Source organism: Elephantulus edwardii, unplaced genomic scaffold (assembly GCF_000299155.1).
Source record: "Elephantulus edwardii isolate Elephantulus edwardi_28Jun2011 unplaced genomic scaffold, EleEdw1.0 scaffold00086, whole genome shotgun sequence".
In the NCBI taxonomy this organism is placed as follows: Eukaryota; Metazoa; Chordata; class Mammalia; order Macroscelidea; family Macroscelididae; genus Elephantulus; species Elephantulus edwardii.
In genome coordinates this window covers 1,803,745-1,810,972 of record NW_006399836.1, presented here as the reverse complement: position 1 = coordinate 1,810,972, position 7,228 = coordinate 1,803,745, and the positions used below count along the sequence as shown (strand labels likewise).

The following is a 7,228-nucleotide window of genomic DNA, read 5'->3' as shown; positions in this document are numbered from 1 at the left end:
ACAACAACAACCACCACCACTACCCAGTCACTGAGTTAATCCTTCTCATCAAGAGCCTTTTTCTCTGTCCCTCCACCCTCCCAAGCTTGATGTCCCCTCTCCAAGGATTGATCCCTCCTTACAACATGCCCAAAATGTTTCAGACGGAGCTTCAGAATCCTTGCCTCCAAGGAGCAGCCTGGCTTCACCCTCTTCCAGGATGAACTTGTTTGTTCTCCTAGTCAATACTCTTCTCCTGCACCACAGCTCAAAGACATCAATTCTCTTTCTATTATCCCTACTCACTGTCCAGCATTCTGATGCATAGCAAAGCAATTGTGAAGATTATGGGCTGGAACAGGCACACCTTAGTCTCCAGACAGATGTCCTTGCTCTTCAGTACTCTGGATAGGCCCCTGGCAATGGACTTTCCCAGTGCAATTAGGCTACATAAAAATCTGTTGGAACATACTGTACAATCCAGAGAAGTATTTCCTGTTTGTTACTGGTATACCACGTCAGTGAGACACTCAAGACTGGTGTAGGCATCCTTGTTATCAGATAGGCTTTACACTTAAATAATTAAGTAAATGGATGCTCACTTTGTGTTGTACTATGTAAGAGTGTGTTCTACTGTATGGCTAACATTCGGAAGAATGAGAATTCTGGAACATTTAATTGTGTGCATGGGAGACCACGTAGGCTAAGATACCATCATCCAAACCGATCAAAGAAATGCAGAGTAATAAACTAGCATAAAACTAAAGCAAGAAAACAGAAAACAAAATCAAGACAAGTCAGGGTCAGGGTCAGGGTCAGGCAAGGACATTTTTGTGCATGTTATTGTTGCTGTTACGTGGACAACGACTCATGGTGGCAGTGTGCACACTAGCTCTAAACCCTGCTCTAGCCTGAGCCATTCGCACTGCCTCTGACACACCTGGCCTCATTACCCCAGTTACTTTGTCGATACACCTCATCCGTTCTCCCCACCCTTCCAAGCACGATATCCTTCTCCAAGAACTGGTCCCTCTTTGAAGCAACATCCTAAAAGGTGTAAGACAGAGCCTCAAAATCCTTGCCTCTAAGGAGCAGCTTGATTTCACCCTCTCAAAAATATAGCTGTCAGTTCTCTGGGCAGTCCGTGGTGTATGGTCAGTACTCTTCTCCAGCACCACAACTCAAAGGCATCAATTCTGTCATCCTTCGTCACTGTCCAGCTCTCTGATGCATGCATGTTGTTGTTGTTATGTGCCGTCGAGTCTCCTGCAACTCATAGCGACCCTATAGCACAATAGCCCTAAACTCAGCTCTGTCCTGTGCCAGTCTCACGGTCTCTGACACATCTACCCCCGTTACCCCAGTCACTGAATCAATCCATCTCATCAAGGGCCTTCTTCTCCTGTGCTGTCCCTCCACCCTCCCAAGCATGACATCCTTTTCCAATCTCACTGTCTGATACATCTACCCCCACTACCCCAGTCACTGAATCAATCCATCTCATAGAAGATCTTCCCCTCCTGTGCTGTCCCTCCATCCTCCCAAGCATGGCATCCCTCTCCAAGGACTGATCCCGCCTTGCAACATGTCCAAAATATGTCAGACAGAGCTTCATAATCCTCTCCTTCCAAGGGGCAGCCTGGCTTCATCTGGAGAGCCAGGACAAACTTGTTTGTTCTTCCAGCAGTCAATGGTATATACAATACTCTTCTCCAGCACCACAGCTCAAAGGCATCAACTCTCCTTCTATCATCCCTAGTCATTGTCTAGCTCTCTGACACATATACCAAGTGATCCCAAGGACCATAGCCTGTGGGAAGCCGAATATAAAATTTAATATTAATAATAAACCAAATGTTATATCAAGATATAAGGGAGGCGTAATACAAGCTGGAGTTCACCCTGAGGCACTAAGACGTTCCTTAAGAGTCAACATCTTATGGTTATCACAAGAGACCAAAATGAAATCAAATTCTAATCCCTTGTGATTATCCTTTGTTTACCTTCCTGATGATTCTCAATATACACAGAGAGGCCTGGCTTGGGCGCTTCAGTCATCAGGACTGCTGGTCCTCTGTCTTTACTCTCTGTCTAATCTCATTCTTGGTTGTCTGTCTCATTATTACTTAATGCTCAGTCTGCAACAATGGCCTGTTATCAGGTATCAGATACACCTTAGTCTCCAGACTGACATCATTGCTCTTCAGTATTTTGGAGAGGTCTCTAAGAGCAGACTTTCCCATTGCATGCACACATCGTTGGTATATTAGGAGCAGACAGCCTGACAACTATCCCTGTGGGCTGTAAAGGGGATCACAATAGATCTTTGACCTAGTGGGTGAAAACATGGAGCACCACTCAGAAACACAGGCGTGGGCTTACTGAATCCAGTGGAGGCTGGGGGAGCTCATTAAAAGTCCTTAGGCATCTTTCAAACCTGGAACAAACGTGAACTTCCAAGGTTCAACTTTCAGCCACAAAACTCTTATAAAGAGCACAATGACATCAGGAGAAAGTGCCCTTAAAATAATCAACTACATGGGATTAATTCCAGAGGTAAACTCAGAATGCGGGAAGGGGGAGGACAGCTGGATGAATGGGAACAAGAATCACAGGCAGGGACTGGGAAGAGTGTGGTTAATTGTAGGTGGAAGCACTTGACCATAGATGAGGGTTGGAGGCATGCCCAGGTGGGGCCTGGACAGCCCTCCCAGCAACGTGGGACATTCCTGGAGAGGGTTGTTGTGACTCCATTGCTTAAATTAACAGGTAGGACTTTCGGACCTGTGTGAACAAGCATTAAATCTGCAGGACTTCAGCTACACATTGTTGTTTTGTTGGATGCCGGTTGAGTGGAGTACGATTCACAGCGAACCTATGAACACAGATCTGAAGCCCGTCCCATCCCGTGCCATCCTCACCCTTCCTGATACACTAGAGGCCCCGAGACATCACCATGTCAATCCACCTGGTCAAGGGTCTTCCTCTCCTTCGCCGACCCACCATCCTTCCAAGCACAGCCCTGCTTAGCAACGTGGCCAAAGCCTGTGAGGTGAGGCCTCATCATCCTTGCCTCCAAAGAGCACTCCGGTTCTGTGAGCTCCTTCGAGCCGTGATTTAGGCTTGAGGGAATCCCTGCCAGCTTTGTTAGGAAATTCACTATCTCGGGAACCTTGGTCCTTGACCACAGCACAAGGCTTGGCTGCCACCGTCCCCAGCCCCGGCATTTGGAAAGGCCGAGAACTGGGGGAAATGCATCGTTGGCTGTACACATTACACACCGAGGTGAAGAGGAAAGAGGGAGCTCCCCGAGCCCCAAGGTTTAGCCCCGGCCCTCCTTCCTGTGAAGCCCCTCCATCCTCTCTGGCCACACCTGCCTCCACCATGTTCCTTGAGCCAGCAGGTCCCCGTCCCAGGGTCTCTGTACCTGCAAGTGCAGCCTCCTTTCCTCCAGCAGTGCCCACCACCAGGCTCTGCTGTTTCTGGAAACTTCTCCGTGGTAGTTCTAACCTCTGTTCTGGCTGCACCCCAGCAGGACCAGTGCCTCCCGCTCCTGTCCCAGCGCAGACACCTCTGCAGAGGGCTCCGTGCTGCCCAGTGTGAGGACAGCCCTCACTCCTGTGCCATCTGAGGGTCCGTCTGTAATTCTCATCTTAGCACCTACCGCCTGATGGATGGCGGAATGCTTCTGCTGTCCTTCCCACTAGAACCTCAGTGCACAGAGCAGGGAGGCCAAGTCTCAGCTCCTTAAACTGCATTTGGACACAGAGAGAGAACAAGTCCCCTCCCATCTGCCCACCTCCCACCTGCCCAGCTCCTCCCTCACGTGGTCAATTCTGACTTGAGGCTTCCAGGGTGGTGGCAGTGTTCACAGATCTCAATCATAGTGAGTGGGGATTCAAACCTCCAACCTTCTTGTTAGCAGCTGAATGTCTTAACTACAGTGCCACTGGGACTGTCTACTGCCGACCTGAGGCCCATCCCACACTGGAAAGCCCTTCACTCCCCTGAGCCTCAGTTTTTCCAAGCTGAAAAATGGGTCCTTCCTTTTATACAGCTTTTGAACAATGGAGCTGGGGTCTTTCGGGGGTGGGGAGGGTGTTCCATTTCAAAAGCAGCTGAGGTGGTGTGAATAACACAGAACAAGAGGGTCGGGTCACAGCCCTTTTTCCAGGCTCAAGTCCAAGCCCAAGGACGTACCCATTGTCATGGCCAAGGCTGTGTAGCAACGTGACTGCCTGATTCTCTGGCTTGGTGGGGGTGATGCCATTCCCTTGATGAGGTGCGATGTGGCCTGTCTCCCTGATGTAATTTGCTGTGCTTGGTCAGTCGTGGAGGGGCTTCACAGGGGCGTGGCCAGCACTGAGCCCAGAGGAAGCCTAGAGGGGATGGCTTACTCATGATCCTGAACCCGTTCACGTCCTCTTCAGCTCCTGGACCAACCCTGCTGCCCTTGGATTCATCAGCCTCCAATGTCACCCTATGAGTGAGTTAGTTAAGGTAGGTGCCATCGAGTATGACTCACGGCGACCCTATGAACCACAGACCTGAACCCTGTCCTATCCTGTGCCAGCCTCACACTTCCTGGCACACTAGTACCTAAAGGAAGTCAATACTAAGTATTTGTAATAAACCAAATACTATTTCAGGATGGAATTCACTCTGAGACACCAAGGCAACCCTTAAGGGTTGACCATATTCTTGCATTTATTTGCTGACCTCTCCCTCCTGAGTCAAGGGAAGGTTTTCAGTAGAAAAAGCTTGGCTTCCTTTACATTGAATTCTCTTTGTGTTTTATTTCCTGATAATTTTCAATAAAGATACAGGGAAGTTGGAATGGGGCCCTTCAGCTGATGAAACTGCTGGCCCCGTCTTTACCTGTTTTAGCTCATTCCTGGCTATCTCATTATTAATAATTATAAAAATAGTTGACTCTTGGTCTGCAACAAGTGCCCAGTGCGGCAGTTACCGCATCAATCAACCTGGGTGAGGGTCTCTCTCTCTCCTTAGCCGACTCTCTACCTTTCCAGGCTACTTTCAGCAACGTGCGAAAAAGCAAGCACATGAGTCATTTCCTGTGAATAAATCTCTAGGTATTCACGTCCTTAGGAAGCTCTGGTGGTGTAGTGTGCAAGGAGCGGTCCTGCTGGCCTAAAGGTGGTGCTTCTTTGTGGCAACAAATACAGGGCATACACATACAGTGTTAGCTTAATGCTGGCTTTTTCTAGCCATTACCCTTGCTTCCTCTGGTCTCCAGCTACGTTAACTGCAGACACAATCAACAGCTGTGGGACTAGGATAAGAGAGGGAGTGCTTCCCACACTGGGGCGGCAAGACCTGAGGGAAACTGGAGCAAGAGCCTAGTGAGAGACCTTGGTGAAGGCGAGACCCTGTGATGGTGGCAGAGACTGTGGCATTGCTGTGGAGAGACTGGCAAGGTGTAACCAGAGGAGCCCTGAGATAAAAGCCAGAGCTAAAGGTTTTGCTGTGTTTGCTGGATAATTAAGGAGAAGCTGACTTACAACTACTCTGAGGCAAACCTTGCTGGATGATTGAAGGAATGAGAGGCTTCTTGAATTTGTGTTGCCGAATTGAAACCAGAGCCTGGGCTATTTGAGGAATTGTGCCTTGGGACTTCTGGGCTAAATCCTGGATCTGTATTGGGTGACATTCTTTGCCTCTTCCACTCTCCAACCTCTTTCCCTAATAAGCCCCATTCTCAGGACCACAACTATGAACCTGTGAGTCAACAACGAGCCAAGGACAGTCTTGCCGCTGGGATGGGTCTAGAGGCCCCACGGGGCTGGGTTACAGGCTCTTTAACTGCTTTCTGCGGGGGGGCTGTGCCATTCTCATTCCCTCTGGCCACTTCAGAGACGCTCCTGGCCCTGTGCCCCCACGTCCTGTTTCCTCCTCTCAAGGCAGCTCACACAGGTATGTCAAAGTGCTGAATTGGAGCTGACTCGTAGCTGACTCTCCAGGTTTCGGAGGCTCTAAATCACACTGGACAGGACTTCCCACCTTTCTCCTGTGGATTTGAACTGAGCACCTTTGGGTTGGCTGCATAGCTCCTTACCATTGGCCACACGAGCTCCCACATACTGCACTAGAGAACACAGCCTCAGACACCCACCGCTAACAGCGGGAGGAGGGGGCAGAGGGGGCCTTTGCGCACTGTTCTGAAGTCTGCCACAGGAAGGGGCTGCCAGCCCACGCAGGAGCACAGGCTCGCTGCTCGCCCTGTCCAGCTGGTTCTGGTCAGCGATGCCAGCAAAGCGGGAGGGAAGGTTTCGGGGGTTGTTTTTAAATGTACACACTTTCCAAATTTTCCCTAACAGGCGAAAAGTAGAGCCCCCCAGGGCAGATGCTGGTCCCAGCCCTGCTCCCCCACCCCGCCCCCACACCCTCTGCAGACCACACACACAGCAGGAGGGTAACAGTAGCAAAGTTTACTTCCTTTTTTTTGGTTATAAATGATCTGAAAAAAGCCAGTATGCAGGGTGTGAACACAGCTGCTGTCTGAAGGCAACATTGCGGCCACTGAGGATGTGGGGTCTGTGGGACAGGAGGCTCTGCTCTGCCCCCCACACGGCAGGCAGAGGGGTGGGCTGGGGACCGAGGAGGGATAAAGGAATGTCTCTGCTCCCCACTCTGGGTGGGGATCCCACAGCTTGGACCCCCCCACAGCGGCCAACGGGGGTTGTGCAGAGGGTCCCACCAGCCAGCCTGCGGCCCTTGGCCACTCCCTCCCCACGGGGCCTGCATGGGTCCTGGGGGGCGGGGGCCCCCTCTGCCCCACAGCCCCCACCTATGAGGCCTCAATGGTTATGTGTCTCATGCAGGGTCCCAAGCCTCCTCGTGGAGTCTCCACTGGGCCTGCAGCTGGCAGTGAGAGGTGGCCGCAGGGACAGGCTGGTTGAGGGACAGCTCACACACGGGCTAACAGTAAGCATGGCACACACGGTCTGAACTGAGCTCACCTAAGAATCTGGAGTGGACACTCATCCTGTCCAGGGAGCGGTGAGCCCCAGGGAGCTGTCTGCTACAGGACACTCACCCCGTCCAGGGTGGTGGGTCTCCGGGGAGCTGTCCACTGCAGGACACTCTCACCACGTCTAGGGTGGTGGGTCCCCAGGGAGCTGTCTGCTGTAACACACTCTCACCCCCTCGAGGGTGGTGAGTCCCCGGGGAGCTGTCCACTGCAGGACACTCTCACCCCGTCCAGGGTGGTGGGTCTCCGGGGAGCTGT

General features: G+C 51.4%; 1 protein-coding gene across 1 annotated transcript in view; it reads right to left on the bottom strand.

Moving 5' to 3' along the window:
• Window positions 1-7,228, bottom strand: part of POLDIP3 (polymerase (DNA-directed), delta interacting protein 3) — a 29,572-nt gene that overhangs the window by 22,039 nt on the left and 305 nt on the right. The window lies entirely within an intron of this gene.